Below are 20,107 nucleotides of genomic sequence, written 5' to 3'. Positions count from 1 at the left end.
CCGTGCCTTTGAAGGGAGCGGAGCAGACGAACCCAAGTCTCGGCTGAGGTCAGCGCTTCAAAAAGGCATCTCTAAAATAAACAGCTATCAAACGCGACTCGAATGCGTCTCAAGCTGGGAAAATAATTAGTTCATGCTACAATTGGTACGAAAATGAAGGGGGAATAAATGACCGGATAGAGCTCCGCACATGCACGGCTCCAACAAATACGGGCATGAAAAATATTCCTTACACTTCTCAGTCTAGTATTAACCAGCAGCAGAAGAGGTAAAACGTCAAGAAAATATATACACATGAGGAAACAGGCTCCATTTACAGCGTCAAGGGGTTCTTGCATGAATTTAAGTCTTTTTGTTGTTGTTGTTGTTTAGAGTAACTCTGCTCCCATTGCCAGAGCATCATTTAAATATCTGCCAAACAATCAGATGGAAACAAAAAAGTCATGAGGCAGTTTCGTCTCGGTAACCCCCGGGTGCTACACGTGGGTTAGACACGTGTGTGTGTACCTCTGCGTGGATACGTGTTGTGTTTTACCATAAAGGACGGGTTGCACTGTCAGCCCGTCTGGGGTAAAAGCAGCTCCAGGCACTCCGGGGCACTGCAAGTTCCCCGCGAGCACAGCCAGGCGCTGCTGGGCTGGAGCAGTTTTCGGAAAGGAAAGCAAAACAGTTGGAAAGAGTTCAATTGCTTCGATTCATTGCTCTACACCCACGAGGCCAGAGGTCCCTGAAGTAATGCAAAAATATTACAGCAAGACCCGCAGCTGTTGGACTTGCACAGACAGCTCTGCCTCCCTTTAACGCTGCTGCTCCGGTGCCCTTTGCCGTAACCAGCTAGAAAATCATTTGCCGGGGATAGCGTTTTGGTTAATTAGCAGAATTACAACAAGCCTTCCAGGCTCTCAGGTCCCCCGGTTTGTGTGCACACGCTGCTTCTTCCCTGCCGTGGGAGAACATTTGGGAAGGTCAAGGCCAACCTTCAGCACGTGCTTCTGCATCGAGGGAAGAGCCCGGGAGCTGCTGAGAAGCCCCGTTACCTGTGATGCTGCACCAGAGGTGATTTTGGCACCTGGGGATTGGTGACTCGGCTGGAAACGGGACAGATCCAAATCTGAGCTGAGCTGTGGATGGAGCAGTGACCAGCTCCACCCCGCACGTCTCAGCCTCACCGGCGTGCGTTACATACATCGTCTTTTTGGAGCGCTTGCAGTGAAGCCAAAAGTGCAGCCCCAAACCCAAAATGCAGCCGTTAAAGGACGGGGAAACAAAGAAGGTGGAAGCACAGGAGGTGCTGTGTTTGGGGAAACTCGCGGTCTGGAGGCGCCAACGATGAGCTCCTGCTCACTTGAAGCAGCCCTGCTCTTACCTCCGGGAGGTCTCCCAAAAGGCTCAGAGCAGGGAACAAGGGAGGCAGAGGAGCCTGAAGTTAGAAGAAATGAGCAAAAGGGGAAAAAAACAAAACAAAACAGACCTACGGGGTAGGCAATGAAGTCACTGAAGTGGCCTCGGCGGAAAGCGATCACCACCTTTTCCCAGAAGCACCTTTAATCATCCTTGATGCAATTTCACTAAAGCAAATTCTATTTAATTTCATTGTGCCTGACCAAGCAGTGCAATTCCTACGAGCTGGACACTTTCTAGCCTTCATCAGGCTTTCGCAATAGCACTCATTCCCTTGAATTTATCAGTGCATTTATCGCAGCGTTTCCAAAAGCGCCGGCTCCGTGAGGCAGAACCTGGTGCTCAATACTTTATTTGTATTCAGCAGATCGACCTTTGCATTCTGTCCTGGTACTCTGATAATTTCCCCTGTTTCCAGGAGAACTCCTGCTGCCCTGCAACGTAATCACTCCCGCGTTTGACGAGCCGAGCACTTCTCTTCATATAAGCTCAGGCGCCTCGCATATTTATACAGCTCTTAACAGCCCAAGCAGCCTCAAGTTTAACCCGGAGGTATTTCATTTTGTTCTGCCGCAGGAACAACAGAACTCGGATATTTAGACAGCGGATTTAACCCCAAATTAAAAAACTTAAAGCGATCCCTTTGAGGAAAGCTATAAAAATTAGACACGACAATTAAAGACCAGCATGAGATCCTTTTTCAGGATGCAGCCAGTGAGGTTTATGCTGCCAGAAGGACACAGGATGCTCAGGAAAGAAAATCCAGAGAAAGTTTCCCTTCTGATTGTTTCATGAGCAGTCACTCATTGGCAATACAGCAAGAGATGAATGCTAAAGGAGGTGATAAAGGGTATTAATGCATACAGATGTAGGTAAACCAAAGTCCTACAAAACATACATCGTTACTCAAGTATTTCTCACGCACTACTCAAAACGCACCCAGCTTGGCCTTAGGAAGCCAACATTTCCCGAAGCTGGGACTTGACACTTGCACAATTTGCCATTTTACCAGCAGCAAATGTGATCTCTACATATTCAGCACTTGAATTACCAGGAGAAGACATAATTCATCTTTAGCTTGGATACAAACCAGGTCAAAGAGCTCCATATTTTCAGCCCATTAGCCATGGGAATTAGAAGTATTATAGAGTTGCTTTTAATTGGCAGTTCATGCTAAACCACTGCAATCTAGCCCGTAATTGCAAAACGAACTGCATTATATCCTCAGTACGACATCACCCAGCCTAGAAAAGACCTGTCCCAAAGCAAAGCGCCTCTCACAGGCATAACTAAAATGTAACCAGCTCCACACTCCAAGATCATGGGAAAAATGTTGATGACCAGCCCCGACTGGCCGTCGGAGCACAGCTCCGGCGCGATTCCGCGTTCCAGCCCGGCTCCCTCCCAAAGGAAAGTCGTTCGCAACGCCCCGCTGGTCAAACGCGGCATTAAGGAGCAAGCACTAAAAAGTTAATTGAATGTTTGCCAGGAGACGCATGCCCCGTTTTTATACCGGCTAATTAAATTCCTTTGTTTTTATAAGAATTTTAAAGAGCGACCGACGCGCGCCCCGAGGGTAATGGTCTTCACTCAAGGGAGACTTCTGACTTTGGGTGACACGGGACTTATTTGTGCTGGGAAACGCTCCGAGATTGTTCTCCTGGAGGCCCTCGCTTTTAACGTTACACAAACTAAGTCACCAGCATCTCGTACACCTCTCCGAGAAGACAAGGATGTAGGCTCAGGGATCTAAAAACTGAATTTCTTCTTGATGGTGTTTTACAAGCACGGTGACAGAGGCATGGATGAAGCATCGTGGGCCAGGGGCACACTGGAAGACAATGGAGGGCCATGGAGAAGGAACTCACTCTTCTTCTAGCAACAGACTTTAAAATGACAAGACTTGTCCTTTCTCATCACGCCCCTACATAGTAATAGAGCCTTCCTGTTGACAGTGCCAGCAACTCATTAAAATAACCTAAAAAACAAAAAGTTACGCAGTTTACTATCAACCCTATTGGGATTAATCACTTTATGCATAAATCTTTTTATATACATTTACCCTGTCAAATCTAACGGTCCCACATTTAGAGTCGGAAAGGAAACATGGACTATTAGCACCTCGCAACACGTGCATAGCATACCCAGAGACTTCGGTCTGCTACCATTGTGGAATAAAAATCCAGAGCGATTTTTACTGTGATGATGCCTTTGTGGCTAGCAGAGCACACTCCTATAATTTAAAAGCTTAAATTTAGAAGCAGTCGTTCACAGACCACCGCAATCTGTGAGCAACTTTTATTGCTTCGGCAAATGAGTACTCGATCAATTCCCCATACAAAAGACGTATCGACAAGTAAACAAGCAGCACTGGGCCTCTCTCTTCAAACCCTCCCTGCGATGATCTTAAACTCCTGCTGATTTTAACTGTCATGAAGATATAGAGGCTATGCACGTGGCGTTTAACTTCCTGAGGCTCTGCCACTAACCACGACCAGCTACCAGAATTACTGCAGAAACAAGGAACTCCTCAACAAGTGAGCTCTACAATTTCTTTAAACTTTTGTCTGTCTTGTTTTAAAGTTTGCACAATCTTTAGACTCTTATTTTTGATTGCCATCCAAACCGTTGGCTCATCTAAAGTTATCCCAGTTAAAATAACGAGGTCATTTTTACAATCAATACAAACAGAAGTAGGACCCAAAACAGAGAGCAGTAAGAGGGCAATGGGTTTAACTGCGAAGCTCCTGCAGGTCTGAACACATCTCCACTCCTAAATAATCAAGAGGCATTCGCCCTGCACGGGTAGCTCCGATCTGCTTACCGCTATCACGATAGGAGATCTTTAAAGAAGCTTTTTCTTCGCTGCCTGGATGCCTGTACGAGAGCAAATTTTACCTAACCACATCATAAAGGGCAAACTGGTGCAAAGGTGTTCGCCGATTAGGCACCCACCTTCCACTGGCAGCACCTTCTGCCAGGAATCCGTGCTGGCAACTGGAGAGCTGCGAGCAAAACAAATGCTGCCAGCCACCTCTCCCCCGTCTGCTTGCTGTTCAGGGCAGCTGCCCCCTGGTTTGGGGTGCGACAGCCGGGGTACAGCACGTTCTCTGTCCCTACACCTTCCAGGTTTATCGCTCTTGCCCCGTCTCTCATCTCTCCTGCAGTCCACTGCCGGGGCTTTACAGGAGATGCTCTGTGTTTCTGGGAGAAAGCCGTGGTTTGCCAGCCTGAATTACGTTACCATAGCTCCAAGTGAGCCAAAAGAGCAGAAAACTGAAGAAGCACAACTGCGTCTCCATGGGCGAGACTCAGGTGATGGGCACAAAGGTGAGCCTGGATGTTCCCATAACCACGTCTGACCTTTTTTGTCCCCGCTTGCGTCTGGAAACGTAGCCCCCAGTTATTTGTGAGACAGTCTCGGGCTCTCTCCCACTGGGTGAAGCCAAGGGGAGGAGAACTTGCCTGTCCTGCGGGAGGAACGGCGGGGAGGCACTGGGGCAGCAGTGGGACGTGGATTGCTGCCGGCAGCTCTCAGACACGTCCACATGCTCCAGCTTGAGCGCAACGCACCACCTGGGTTCCAGCTCCCAGCGGAGTAAAGGCACCTACGGATCCCATCCGCAGGCTTGCTGCATGCAGGTTGGGAGCAGATTTCACTTTGAACGCGGAAAACGTACTCTCTTCTCACTACCAAAATGATGGAGAAGGTGAAAACCTGGTAACGAGCTTCTTTAGAAAGCAAGCAGCCAGGCCTAGCAAGAAGAACCCGTGCTCTGCTCCATCCCAGAGCTTTGTTGGCACGATGACCAATAATGGGAACGGAGAACATCCACCGTTTCTCGTGGAAACGGAAACACTTAGTATGTATGCACACAGATCCGGAGGAGCAGCCGGAGCTGCGGTGTTCGCGAGGTGCTCGTGGGATCCCACCAGGCACCCACAGCCACAACACGATTTATTGAAACGTCACCTGGAAGGGATGGAGGGGCTGCGGGGCTGGTGGCAGAGCGCGTCCCGAGGTCGTAGGCAGCTCAGGCTCCTCTGCTATTCTGCTGCTCTGAAATAAAGCGCGCGCACTTATTGATCAAATACGAAGTAGCTGCGGATGCTCCCGTGGCCGGAGCCTTTCCAGGCGCTGCACAACCCCGCTGCGACACTGCCAGAGCCAAGTTAAAGCCGATATCGCGCTCACGCTGGCAATTTTCCACCGACAACGAAACCGAGCCTAGTAGATGCAACATTTCAAAATGCATGTAAACTATTTAGATGAATTCTTTTTATTGACAATCCCGGGGGAACGGAGAGAAAATGATTTGTTTTCCCCTCCGAGCTCAAAGCTCTCTTGGGAGGTAATTCAATTGAAATTTCACATTCAGGCTAGCCAGGCAGTGATAAACAGATGCTTAAATTAGCTGCATTACACCATAATCAAATATCTTAAGAGGGGGGAAAAGTTTCCAATAAACAACGGGGGTGGAGGGAGCTTCCCAGTATTTTTAGAAGGAATGTTTTTCATACCTCCTTAAACCTCCTGCAGCAGCTAGCACTCCTTCAGACACAGAAACATCTAACAATGCAGGGCCTACATACACAAACACGAAACCAAACACAACTGGCATTTCACCGAGATCTCGAGCAGATTAGCTCCACTGCACCCCCAGGCACTTCCTTTATCTGCTACGCTTTAAGGCCATTTCTACGTCCTGCTCCCTACCTCTCCTCTTCTCTTTCTCTTCGTTTAAACACTTGCATGAAACCCTCACGTACACGGGAGGCAGCGGAACCAACCGGACCGATGCTGCCGTGCAGAGGCAGCCGCTCAGCTACAAACACCTCCCCACGGCCCCGACGGCTTCGTGCGTCCCGCGAGGCTTCTCCATCTCCCGCTGCCACCACGGGCTTTGCTGGCTGCCCTCCTTCTTGGCCCTTCCCCGTCCCACCAGATCCTGCCAAGGAAAAGGGCAGCGAGAGCAGGACAGCCTGGGTCCTGCTCCTGCTCCGGCTGTCAGGAACGAGGAACTTCCCCCAAACCACCTTTGCTTTGTCCAGTGCGGGGGTCCCTTTCTTACTCCTGCATGGGCATGAAAGGATCCTGGGGAGGATTAAAAACACGAACCTGATATAGTTCCCCCAGCTGAATTTGCAACCCTAATTAAAGAAGGGAAATGACAGAAGGAAGGGAGAACATTATAAGCTTGCTAAATTCCACCACTTTTTTTTTTTTTCTAAAGGTATTTTGTGTTTAAAGGTATTTTTTAAAGGTATTTTGTGTTTTGCTCAGGACCATGTGAAGGTCGATGGGGCTGCTTGAGCGACCCCAGCTCCCACGGGAAGCAGTTTCTAGTTCTCACGGTTATGAACGCAATGTGCTTTTCTTTAAGTTTCAAAAATCAGCAGTAAAAAAAAAATAAATAAATAAAAAATCAGGCTATAATCAAGCTGTTCCAATAAGCAGGATTTAATCAATCCTGGGTTTGGTGCTGTGCTGCTGCAGAGGGGTCGCAGACGCTCAGCCACCCCCCTGCATCAGACAGGGGGAATGCCCTGAAACAGAGGGTCAGGCTAGCACAGGTCACGCCTGCACACAGGGTGTGTTTTAGGGCCTTTTTGGTTTGTTTCTTTTGAAGCTCGCTGTCACTTTTCCTTATCAGTAAGCGTGCCTTAGGCTGGCCTGCCAGCGAAAGCGGTTGCCTCCCGCAGGAGCTGTGCACAGGCACTATCAGAGGAGAAAACAAGGTTTAAAATTCAAAACGACCTGGATTTCATATAAAGCAAGCAGACCAGAAGTTTACTGCCTCTTACTGAAGGTGGAAGTAAATGTTATAGTGATTCCTCTGGCTTAAAATAAAGAAATCTAGGAATACATTAAAATGACTGGAGCCTGATTGAATCGTCTTGTGCAACTGTAAAATCGTCTTCACAACTGTAAAAGCAGAAGCCACTGTTTCACAGAACTTACTTTTCATGGCTCTTCGTGTCTCATTTAGAGAGTACAAACATTTAAGTAAACCTAAACAGCAATACTGCTGCTTCCGGGTGTAATTCTGGGTGCAATTTGCCTGTCCTCCACGTCAAATATTACCTAAGTTTTTAAAATATCTTTTGAACCCAGCGTGTTTGGTATAGAGACACTTCCAGCAGAGCCATTACACCATATTTTAAAGCATACAGAGTACCACAATCCGAAAAATGAGCCTAGGAGCTAGTTGTTACTTACGGAAAGCTGGATTTCACCGTTACGGATCTGAACATTAAGCGAGCATCAAAGTGTGCATGCTGGATCAAATAAAACACAGAAAATTGTATCTGTTTTTTCAGTCAACTCTAGCCCATCTGCGTTAAAAACATGCTACCCACCGGACACTCAGCAATTCCTCTCCTAAGACAAATAGGGCATGCCCAAGCATTTTTCTTTAAACCGTATTGCTTCCCATCACAAGGCGAAGTTCCCAGCAGCCGAGCAAATCGGGGAGGTAAAATAAAAGCTCCTGGTGAGCGGAGGACGCCGGGACCCGCAGATGGCAGGAATTTTCTGCAGGAGCCGCTCGGAAAAGTTCGCGGCAGCAGCGTGCGAGCCCCGGGCAGCAGCACAGAGCGAGAGGGTTCACAGGAAAAGCCCGAGAGCCGTCCTGACAGCCCTAACGCTGCAGTTCAAGTTCGTCTGACCCTTGGGTTACCACCGCACTGCGGGCTACGGCCGGGGCGTCTTTTTCTGAAACCCAATGCATCCGCGTTTTTTTGGCGTTTGTTTTCAAAAAGGATAGCCGAGTCTCCAACTTCATTCACCTACAGGGTTAAGAACATACAGAGATTGCAGCAGACTAAGAAGCATCAAGGAAGGGGTCTCAAATCAGTTTTTCCTTCGTCTCCCTGCTTCTTCCATCTTTTATCTAACGTAGACAGACTCGAAGTTTCTCATCACCTAAAACATGCAAAAAGCACAGCTTGTAGGCACTCCATACTTTTAAGCGTTAATATTTCCAAATGAAACTCGGGGCTTCAAAAGGTCCCACGAATTAAAACAATGCCACCAATTCGGTCACTTCAATAAAGGAATATTTTAATTGATTCCGACATTCAGAGACATTTCCTAGCATTGCCACCTCTTCCTGACCCTTCACTCAAATGTGTTTTGCTCCTGTGACGGGGAGCAGCTACTTATTGCTGGCTTTGAAGTTGTAAACGCACAGTAGCAAAACCTGCCCCCAAAGAAATAAGGGGGACGTTTCCCACTAATCTCATCGAGACCAAGGTTTGGTCAAGAGAAGCCTAATAAGACTTGCTTGAGAACGCTGGAATAACACACCTAAACACACCCAGGCAAAGGTTCACGAAATCAGAGGCCCCCTTCAGTTATTGTGGTTTCCCTTTACAAGAGAGTCAGGAAAAAATAACAATAGGCGGCTGTTAGATGCCAAACGTAACATCGCAACGTAACAGAGCAGCTGATTAGTCCTGCCAGGGCAGAACTGGCCAAAACTGTGTTACAGGTAGCTGGTCAACTTACCTGCTGGCTTAAAAAAAAAAAAAATAGTACAGAGAAGAGGTATGGGGAAAGTAAAGATAAATTATGCCTCTAATACCCAAAGACAACAATGTAAAATGCAGCTTGTTTTCCTCCTCCCCAACAGCATTGCACCAAACGCAGGAAACGTATTGCCACAAAGCTGAAAAGTTCCCAAGAAACTTGGAAAATAATGGATGTAAGTTACAGGACTAGCCATGGCTCCACTCAAAGAGCAAGTTTGCAGGTCCCTGTGTCTCAGTACGCATTTGCAAGGAGAGGTCAAGGAAGATTTTTTTTCCGTCTTTCAGGTAGGAGCTTTCACAGTTGTCCTCCGAAGAGCATCCCATACTTTTCTGTGCTATATCTGGAATTTACCTATCACATACAGCCAAACGACAAACCAAGCCCCCTGTCAGGATACAGACCCAGCATTACAACACCTCGATGTCTGCATTCTCAAAAGAACTTGGAGATCTTTGTCATTCCAGCTCGTGCTGACTCCTATTTTCTCTTCTGCTAACTACCAAATTCTGAAGAACTCTGTCAGCTTCTGACTCATCCTATACCTTACACTCATTCTCCTCCTCCTGCCTCCCCGGGACATTCCTTCCTTAGTGCTGTCTCACGATTTATCATTTTTCTCATCAGCTCTCTGTAAAACACAGGTACATGTATATTCACACATAGCAGCATGGACATTTTATTTAAGACCTCAGTATTCAGATAAACAACACACACCAGCCAGGTGCTTCCATGCTTTCCCAGAGTGAATATATAATACAAAAATATTTCTTGAGTACCTAACATTATCAGAAAATTGGGCAACAGAGGCAAGAAGTGAAGAAACACGCACAAGAGCACAAAGTCTCCCAACGTCTCCGTGACAAAAGCACAAATGCAAACGCGTGTGTGAAATGTAAGAAGCTTCTTGTAAGGTTCTCCAAGCCTTCCAGTTCTCCTTTAAAAATAAAGTTATTCTGAAAACGTCTGTAATATCTGTTGTTTGTCAAGTTGTTTATTTAAGCAACAAGGTATAAACCTAAAGCATTTATTTGCATCCCTAAGAGTCTTTTTGTAAACTTATTATTATTTACAGTTCTGCTGGGTTTTCCTAAACGTCATTTTCCGAAGGCATGCAACGTACCTTTGGAATCAAGCCCACTTAGTCTAATGTCAATTAAACATAAGCAGACCTGAAATTAAGAGCTCAATGCCCAAAGCCCTTCACTCCTCCTCCCGTTGGCTGACGTAGCCGCTCTCCAAGGGCAGAGGAGACCAAAGCTGCACCCCCCGCACCACGTCCGTGCCTTGCTTCTCCCCACTTTTTAATTTCAGCATGCCACAAGTCGTCCCAGCAACTCAAGCAATAGCAAGGGATGTGAAACCGAACAGGCGTTTTAACAATCCTGCTTTATATTTCTTTTACCTGCAAAGGAAACCAGCACGTTTTTGAACTGGGAGATTAAAATCAACCATAAGCGGGAAAAATACAATGCAATTTATTTGTATCTACTGCCCAGATGACAATGCACCTCCTTTGTCTAACTGACTCCCGGGTTGAGGGAAGGAGGTCAGGAGGTGAGGTCTGGGGAGAGGATGGAGCTCAGTGGGATGGAGGAGAGCAGAAAGCTTCCCAGACCGGGGCAACACAAGTGAGATACTGTGGAACCACAGGAAGGGGAAAAGGAGAGACTAGAGGTCAGATCCTGGTGGTTTTGCACATGAAACCCAGGTGAGGGCCGGCAGTTTGCGCTTCCAGCTCTGGGATGAGGCTGCAGATCCCGGACACCGGCGTCGAGGCCAGGTCTGGAGCTCAACAAACCCTGAAGGTTTGGGCACGGGCATCATTCTGCACGGCGAGAAAGCAAACAGGGATGGGAAGGGGGGAAAAAGGAACCAGAACAGCCTGCGTCTTGCTTTCCGGCCTCATAAATCCTTGCCACCAGAGGAGAAGCCGGATGGAATAAAGCGTAAATAAAGTGTGAGGTGAGTTTTAATCATTTTTCAGGGCAAGGAGAATGAAACCTAAACAGGCTGCACCTCTCCGCCCTCATTGAGATGCGAACCACACAAAGGCGAAAAACTCATCTTGATGCACTGGTAGTTACGCATGTAAATTCCAGTGCAGGGAGCAAGATAAGCCCGAAGAATGCAGTTTCTCTCAGCAGAAAGATTCAGCTTTGTGTATAATGCTGTAGTTTAACTACTGGAACCATCGGGACGACTCTGTTTAATATCAATAAAGTGAGCAATGTGTTTGCCTCCTGCTAAACAAGCATAAAACCCAGAGCAACAACTTCCCACAACCTAGGAACACCCATACATGAAACAGCATCCAACTTTGCTTAAACGTTAAAAAAAAAAAAAAAAGCATAAAAAAAAACAAACTTTTTTTCCACTTCAGGCTCCTCTTTCTTACCAGGAGCAGCAGAGAGGAGTCTGAACCGAGAGCCCACCTGTGCAGTGCAACATGAACCTCAAGTCTCCTTTCCTAGTGGAAAATAAAGTTTATTTTAATAAGACGGGCCCGTGACGTGCCCTTTTCGGAGCCCCGCGTTGTAACTCTGACAGTGCCACTTTGCAACCTCTTTCTTTTCCTCTGCCTCATCTCCAGGCCAAGTATTTTTCCAGTTATTTTGGCAGCTGCGGAACAGACAAATCTGCAACGCAGCAGAGCGCTAGCGTGGTTATCTAGATGCAAAATTTTTTATTTTAACCATTAAGAGCAATTATGAAGCGTTTCTTTTGAAAGGCCTTAATTAGGGATGACAGACAAACAGTGGATGTGGCAGCAGAAGATAGTAGCAGCTCTTTGATGGTACAAAGCTAACCACCAAGGCAGCATGATGGTACTAGTTTCATTCCTTTTGGAGTTCATCGGTTGCGAGCGACTGAGTTCTGCCTCGTGACTGATAAACGCATATTTTGATTTGTTTCCCCTTGAACGCCAAGTACTCTTTTATTGGCAGGCTGATTAAAGCGGAATTAAAACGTTCTCCGAGGAAAGAGGTGAAAACTTGTCACCTTTTCTGCAGTGCTCTTTTTCCCCCCTGCAGCAGATAAGGGTTTTTCTGAGTCACAGACACCGGATACTTGGGGGGAAATTAACCAAAGTAGGCATGGTTTAAAAGGACAATTGCTCTATTTTTAAAACTCGTCATTTTCTGAATATTCGATTAGGGCTGCCTTACAAAAGATAACTTTTGCAAACAGCCCGCTCTCTCTCTCTCTCCCCCCCCCCCCCCGCCTCTCCGCCCCTTATTAATTTTCCATTAGGTTTCGACTCTGTTCCAGAAAGCCCCGCGGTGACTCCCTGCTCCGCGGAGGCTTCCTTGCTCCAGCCATCTCGGCGGGGTTTGAGCGCGGCAGAGTTCAGCTACATCAGCAAACAGGCAGCCAACAACCTCAGGCCCCGAGCCGACGCGCAGCTAAGCTTGAAAGAAATACAAATATTTAAAGACAGCTCAGAGAACCAATAAAAAGCCGATTTTTTTTTTTTTTCCCCAAGAAGCATTTACATGACATAAAGCTGCTGGAATAAAATAGATGTGGCCCTCGTGAATTTGCTACAGCAGAAGTTTACGCTTCCCTCAATTTCAAATTTTTAAATAAAGAGACTAAGTACAAAGCCCCGGAGAGAAAAATAGTAGAAAGTAATATAATTATGAGAGCAACATCAGCCATTGCGAGTGATATTGTTATTCTCCATCAAGGAAGCAATAACTTTGATGAATAATCCCCTTAATGAACACCAAGATGGGGTTCTGCCTCCCTAATTAAATTAAATTAAACGTGTCAGGTATCAAACCTCTGTGGTAAAGACGAAGGGAAGCTACGCAGTTCCCGAACGCGGTATTATCCATCCCGATTTTGAATTTCCGAGTAAAACAACCTTTGGGTGCTGTCAGAGACAGGAGGGGGAGAAAACACACCTACAAAAGAAAGCAACGGGTAGGAATAAAAGGCCCCGAAGAAGGCGACCGTGGCAGAGGTGGAAACTTTCTCCCTAAGTTAGTCCTCACGCCGGGCTACCGGGGCTATGTCGCGTGGCTTCGAAAGATCGACTGCAGAAAACACAGAAAGCAAAATGAGTTGAAGCGAGCCATGCAGCCTTATCACCAAATTATCTTCGCTGGATATAAGTCAGATCTTCAGTATTACTTTAGTAGGATTTTTTTGTGGGTTAATTTTCTTACTCTCTATCTGATGCAACAGAAAAATACAAAGCCCGAAGGAAAATAATCCCTACAATTTGCATTTTTAAATGCCCCTACATAAAATACATATTTAAGTAGCTGCATCATAATGGACGGAATTATTAAGTTACATAAGTATTTAGAGAGATTATGAAATACTTATTGATTTAACTGCATAAATACGCACCCAGGGAAATTTATATCACAAATGAAACTGGCCTAAGCTACTCTGTCAAAGCCAAAACAAAGACAATTATCGTGTCAATAAAAAATGGAAGGCAAAATTCTGAAAAACTATTACCGTGCTAAAAATAAGGCAGCCTTACAATCCCGAGAGGTAACCTGGGGATAAGCCGCACAAAAAAAACCTATGCAGACACCCAAGCTAACAGAAAGCAAACATCTATTCCGATTGAATCCCGTGAATCTATTAGGATCTGGGGAAGGGAAAGCAAGAAGTTAAAAACATGAGGGTCTACGGTTTTTACTTTTAAAGAGTTCCCACGTCTGTAATTGCCCAGGCCCTGTTAGAAACAAGCATTTAGGGCATCCACACTGCACTGACGGCTTCTTACAAGCTTTAAAAATTCATTAGGATCTTGGCAATAAATATTACCAATGTATTTTACTGTAACCGTATCGATCCCAATGCACTTGACTTATCTAGAGAGATAAAACTTATCTTGACCTTGTCGAATACAAACAGTCTGGACTAAAAACCTGCGATAGCCTCTCATGGGGAAAACATACAGAAGATAACAGCTACAGGGATGATACGGGAGCAGCGCGTCAGTATTAATGCTTCGGATGAAACAAGAATTTGCTTGAATATTAGCCCACCGAAGAGACGCAAGGAGACGTTACTAAATAGGAAATGATGTGGAGGAAAGGTTTAAAGAGCACAACCCTACATTGAATTGGAGTTTTCTTGGGCATAGTATTCCTCTTAGAAAATATCCACGGTCAGCTCATTACAACCTGCTGCGCTGCAACATTACTGAGTGTGTTTTCTGGGGGGGATTGTCTGTGCCTGTACAAACCAGCGGCGTTGCGCTGCAACACACAGCACCGCAGCCAACTTTGCCCTTTGTTATTTAAAGTTGCTTCCAGCCGCAATCCTAGCGGCGGCTTTGGACACGGCATTGGCCTTGAGACACGGCTCCTGCGGACGGACCCTGCCAAGCGCGGGGGCCTCGCTTCCCGGAGACCCTACAGACCACAAAGGCACCGGGTCCGTGGCAGGATCCGGCTCCGACGGTGAGATCTGCTCCCGGAGCAGCCGTGGCAGCGAGGAGCCGCGCCATCCCGGCCGCTTTCCTCCAAACTCCTTGGTGCTCCCTTCCCTCGCCGTCTTCAGCTGATGATAACTCAATTAACATTTTTCAGCTACAGGAGAGAGGAAAAAAAAAAAAAACCACGAAAAACATTCCCCGCTATTTCTAAGGCAACAGAGATTTGGGGGAAGATGTCTTTTGTGGTTGCTTTTTAAATGACTCTAAGAGCACCCCGCCAGTCCGCAGCACAACGTATCCCTCGATCTCTAACGCAAACTTCTCCGGGTCGGTCACGTAACCCAACCGGTCACGGACAAAGAGGCACTTTCTGAAAGAGAACTCCAACATGTATAATTAATTCTGTATGTATTTGCCAATTTCAAAGCCAAATGTAAGAGAATATTAATAGACTTCCCTCTTCCAAATATCGTTTCTTTACAAGCATCCTAAGGTAATGCAAGCGTTAAGATTTAAGATCTCCGGTGCCTCAGAAAATTATTTCTCTCCAACACAACGTTTTGCAGCCGGTCTTCATAAATTAGAAAAAAATTAGGATGTTTACAGGTATTTGGACAAGCAAACTGTTTCTAGGTCATAGTAATTACTTTGCATTTGCAATTAATGAAAAATAACTATGCCTGATCACTCTGTAATTAATATTTCTGTGTGCTCAACAGCACCAGTACAGTACAACTTCTTGCAAAGACACAGAGGAAAACAATTTAAAGGAAAAAAATATCTGCCAAATAAAATCCATAGCTTTCCCACATAATTAACTATTATGGGTTTGCATATATATTTGTAACAACCTGCAAGCACGACGATCCGACAACGTTATAACACACGTTCGGGTACAAAGGTAAAATTATTATGGCGCATTAACTCTGCTATTTCCCGAGCCACGAGCAGGAATTTTAAAGGTTTCCTATTTACTCCGAGTAACTAAATGAAACTAACTACCCAGCGTTATATTTCCACCTTTAAATATTGCTTAGCTTTGAGAGATAGCTATAAAACTTCTACATTTCGATAGGCAACGGTATTTTGCATTGACTGAAGGCAAACAGAGACAAAAATAATACTATCCACAGCGGTGGCACAAAGAATAAGGTTCCATTGCTAATTATACAGGGAACTGAATTTAATTACATGGAGAACATTAAACACTTTCCAAAATAAAAAAAAAATATATATGTATTAAGAAAAGCTGGAGATGAGACTTTGAAGTGTTTTTAACGCAACAACAGTGCCCTCTACTGATGTACCGAAATAACGCTCGATTGCTGCACCGGCACCAAGCAGGACCTGCCACCGGGCACCTCCCTATTTTGGGATAGTTTCTGCCTAAAATTAGGCACCATCTCAAAACTGAATTATGCCAACTTTCCGCAGGAAGAACAGGCTAACATGGCATTGTGGTATCGATGCGTTTTTCAATGAGATTGCAGCTAATCTTTTAACAGACGTTTGTAGCTCAAAGAAATTTAGCAGTCGATGTCTTGAGGTCCGAATCGTTTGGTTCTCACTCGCAGGATCCATCTAGCGAGAATATTCCCAAAGACTGATGCGTGTAGGATCCCATCCTGCTTTTTAAGGTCAAACTTAGCTTGTCTGTGCATCATTACAGATAGAACGAGATGAGATGACAGCAGAAAAACCCCCGAAATAAATAAATTTAAAACAAAACTATGAAATAACCTATACCAAATAAAAAAAAAATATGATTCACTCTATCTCAACAAGAAAAGCGTTGTTTGTTTGTTTTTCCCCAGATGGTAAATATCCCGAAACACGGCAGTCGGGCTCCTGACAAGAAAGCAGCTAACAAAACTGCCGTCGTACCACCGGGAGGAGGCTGGCTGCTGGTTTTTTGAGTTCTCATTTTAGGCGGCCGAGTGGGAAAGGGGAAACTGAAATGAGCAGCAAAGGATCCGAGCACAACCCAGAAACGTAGCACAGAAATTTCTGACAGCTTCCTTACCGTTCCTTTTTCCCTAAAAATGAAGGAAACAAAACCCCCAAAACACAAATACACCTCCCATCACCACCACCAGGGTTAAAATGGGGATTTTAAAAGGGCCAAGTAAAAGGGAAGTCTTTCTCGGAGATCGGACTGTCACAATCTGGTTTCACTGCTGCTGTTCCAAGTATGTGTGTTTGGGGGAAATGATTTCATCAGCACAATTTCATAGCTAAAAACTGAGGTTTTCAGGCCTGACCTCGGGCAGACACAAGGCTGCAAACCCTGCCTTACGTCCCTTGGCTCTCCCACCTTCCCTGGGAGAATAACAGGAATGACCATGCAATTGGCTTCTACTTTAATGTTTTTTCTTTGTTAAAAGTTTTAAGAATTTCAACCGATATAAATTAACCACAGTTCTGACAGTCTGAGCACTGCCTTTCCCCCAGTTCAGCAGCTCTAGCAGTTAGCTCACAGGTAGCTTTTGTCACCTGCAAAAAAAACTACAGCCACAAGCACCCAGGTGTGTTGGATTAGATCGCAGCCATAAAACTATCTAAATAAGGAGATTAAATAGGCTTTAAAAAAAACTATTCTTGAGAATGCTGGTTTCTTTTTGTTGGTTTAAAATGAGAGAACAGTCAGTGTAACATGCAAACGCAGGCTGGCAGTCCCAACGCAAGGTTTTTTTGCATGTACTGTAAAATCCTGTAACTTTCCCAACACCTCGCCGGGCTCCTGAAAGGCAGCAGTCCCTCAGGTGCTGATCTAGATGGCGGTGCTGGAGTGCGGGATGCTCGCTGAGCCTTTGATATGGACACCGACTTCTCCGATCTTTATCAAGTGCCATGGTTTGAAATCAAGCAGGCACAAACCTTCAAGGCTGGGAGTACCCACAGGTGCTGCTAATTGCAAAGAAAGAGGAGTTTTTAACAACCCCTACAGCCTTTTTAATTACTACATACTGTTAGGAGCCCTGGGCTTTCTGCATCCTGATTTACCTCTTTTGCCCCCGTTTCACATCACCAAAAAAGGGGGAATTTTTTAGTTAACTGTGTCCTGAAAAATCAGCTGCTCACACGCCATAGCACAGAAAAGGCTGAGATCAAAACGGTGTGTTTTTAAAGAGTCGGGCACTTTTCTTCACCCACGACCTCCTTACATTTCAGATCTGCGTTATAAATGTAATTTTCACGAGTTTACATTTTTACTAAGCTTTTTTTCCCCCCAGGAAAATGTGCTGCACTGAAAGCAGCAGGTGAGCCTCCGCTGGACGTGTATCTAAACACACACACACACAAAAGGTTAAAAGTCAGGGTGTGCAACTGACTTGAAGCCACATGAGTGCAATAACAAAAAAATTGCGTATTAACAATGCAATATCAAGGATGTGTAACGTTACCATACATGCAAACGAGACGAAACCACTTAACGTGCTGACTCGAAATGGTATGCAAACGAGGGAAGATTTACTGTTAGTGCTGAATCCTGAAGGTCTGTTTGCTGCCTGGTTAAATCTGTAGCCTTAACGTAAGAAACGCCTGCTCGTAGGTGGCTTGCTTTATGGCTTTGTGAAGGGAGTGTTAGTTTTGTGTTACAGGGTTGTGCAACCTAAAATCTCCCATCCATTGCTCTCCAGTGGTTTCAGGCGGGCAGTGCCAGGAGTGATCACCTGCATTAAGCTGCTGCGTTCCGTTCCTGAAAGGAATAATCGTAAACTCAGTGTGTATTCCTAAGAAAATCCAGCGGGCTGTGACCCACAGGAGTTCTCGGGTATAAGCTAATCTCCCTGTCAACAAAACAGAAAACATGACTGCGTAGTCTCCTGAATAATCACAACGACGGAGAACCGTGAGAAGTTTGACAGTTCAGCGTACAAATTGCTACAGGGGTCCAGCGAGCAATAAAGGTGAAAAACATTTTATCCCCATTAAATTGAGGCTTTTTAAAGACACGAGGAGGCTCAATATGGGAAAAACAGGCCAGCAAGTGTGATAGAAATAGCAAATTAATGATCAGGGAGAATGTGTGTCCCTAATTTACTGCAGACCTATCTGCTTGCTCATACGAAAATCCAGACTTCGAGGAATTCTCCGTTCAGGTGGCATGCAAGGACACAGCGGCCACCCAAATTAGCTCCCCACCTGGGGTTTAAGCGCCGATAACTTTCTGGCAGGGTTGGGAGAGCTTCCCCTCGGTCTGAGACCCAGCTCAGGCAGGCTGCCAGCCCCCTACCTCCTCTGCTACCCGCTGGCAGTCGCTGCAGCGCCGAGACGAGGAGCGGCGCTGGCAGAGGAGAGCCGAAGCAGGAATGCTTCCACTTCCACCACCTGGACCGCCTGCACCGGCTGGAAACCCTCTGTGCAAATACAAGTTGCCTGCAGAATAAGGGAGCTCGCTTCAGGGGCAAAGCCTTTTTTTTTGTCTTTCCCTGAAAACAAACTTTTTAGGAAAAAAAAAAGGGAAAAACAGAAACTATAATTCACTCATAAGCAATCTATCCATGATTCATACGGCATGGGAGAGAGGATTTGCACGTCAAACAAAGCTAGAAACGCAGAATAAACCCACCCTCTTCTGCATGCCCAGCACACACTATTACATCCGCAACGCAGATTTCACTGCACACAACAGCAACTCTTTAAAGCAGCCTTCCCCAAATCACAAAAACCTTGGTTTCTGCCCTACAAGTGTTTCCCTAGCACTTGTTCAGGATGCGTTTTGCTCTCTGCTCAGTGAAAATGAGAAAGAATGCCTTCATTTCTGTGCGCTAAAATATCACGACGCGTGGTGAGCTGCCAATAGCTGGGGACCTACGCAGCAGCTTTCATGATTCCTATTTATTACAGTTGTGAACTCTGTCTAAAATATGCAAAGCAGGTTTTTGTCCAAGAGAAAATTTACGGTTTTACTCCATATTCATGCCTCTAATTAATTTTTTACAGTTACATTTTTTACAACGTGAAAATTAGTGATAGCACATGAGATCAGATTTTACAGGCACACCTTTTTACATGCAGCAAGCGAATACAAGAAGCATTTTCCAAACCAGCATGTCACTATCAAAGCATTACACAGAGAACTTTTTCCCCTTGGATCACTCTTTTAAAAGTTAATGGAGTCAGGGCTTTTAAACTTTGTACAGAGAGGGAATCAATGCATGGATACGTATGGATATGAATCAATGTATGGATATAATATTTACTAAAAAAAAATTAAATTTGACCCCCTCCCCAACAAAAAAAACAACACAAAACAATGGGAAACCTAATGAAATGGAGGAAGAGCAGCACGTTATTCCCAAGTTAAACTGTTATCCATATTCAGGAAAAAATATAACCCCAGAAAACTCCCATTTCAGAGTATAACTGGCATATGTAAGTAGCAGATTCTTGCGAAACAGCAGGGGCTGTAAAACAGATCAAAACAGATCAAAACTGCCCCGTTCCCTTCTGGAAGATTTCAGAAGAATCAGAAACAATTTCGGGAAGTTGAGAGAAAAAAAGAATCGCCACAAATACCCAAAGCAATTTGAAGAAGGGAAACAAAACGTGACTGTAAGAACCTTACAAAGGGACACCGAAGGGGAAAATCGTAACTTTTTGGTACCTTTAGGCTATTCTATTTGTTCCCTTACCAATATGCTGTTAATGACACAGCCTGCTTATTAGGGGACGTGCAGAAGAGCTGCTCTGCAAAAGCAGTGAGAAACATGATCACAAACACTACCAGTGAAAGCCACCTCTGGTGGCCACGTCCAGCTTTC

The 20,107-nt window shown here is 45.4% G+C and overlaps 1 protein-coding gene across 1 annotated transcript in view; it reads right to left on the bottom strand.

Moving 5' to 3' along the window:
• TAF3 (TATA-box binding protein associated factor 3) overlaps nt 1-20,107 on the bottom strand; it is a 115,549-nt gene that overhangs the window by 66,564 nt on the left and 28,878 nt on the right.

Source organism: Cygnus olor, chromosome 1 (genome assembly GCF_009769625.2).
Source record: "Cygnus olor isolate bCygOlo1 chromosome 1, bCygOlo1.pri.v2, whole genome shotgun sequence".
Taxonomy (NCBI): domain Eukaryota; kingdom Metazoa; phylum Chordata; class Aves; order Anseriformes; family Anatidae; genus Cygnus; species Cygnus olor.
The sequence above is the reverse complement of the archived record's forward strand: the minus strand, read 5'-3'. Positions and strand labels throughout refer to the sequence as shown.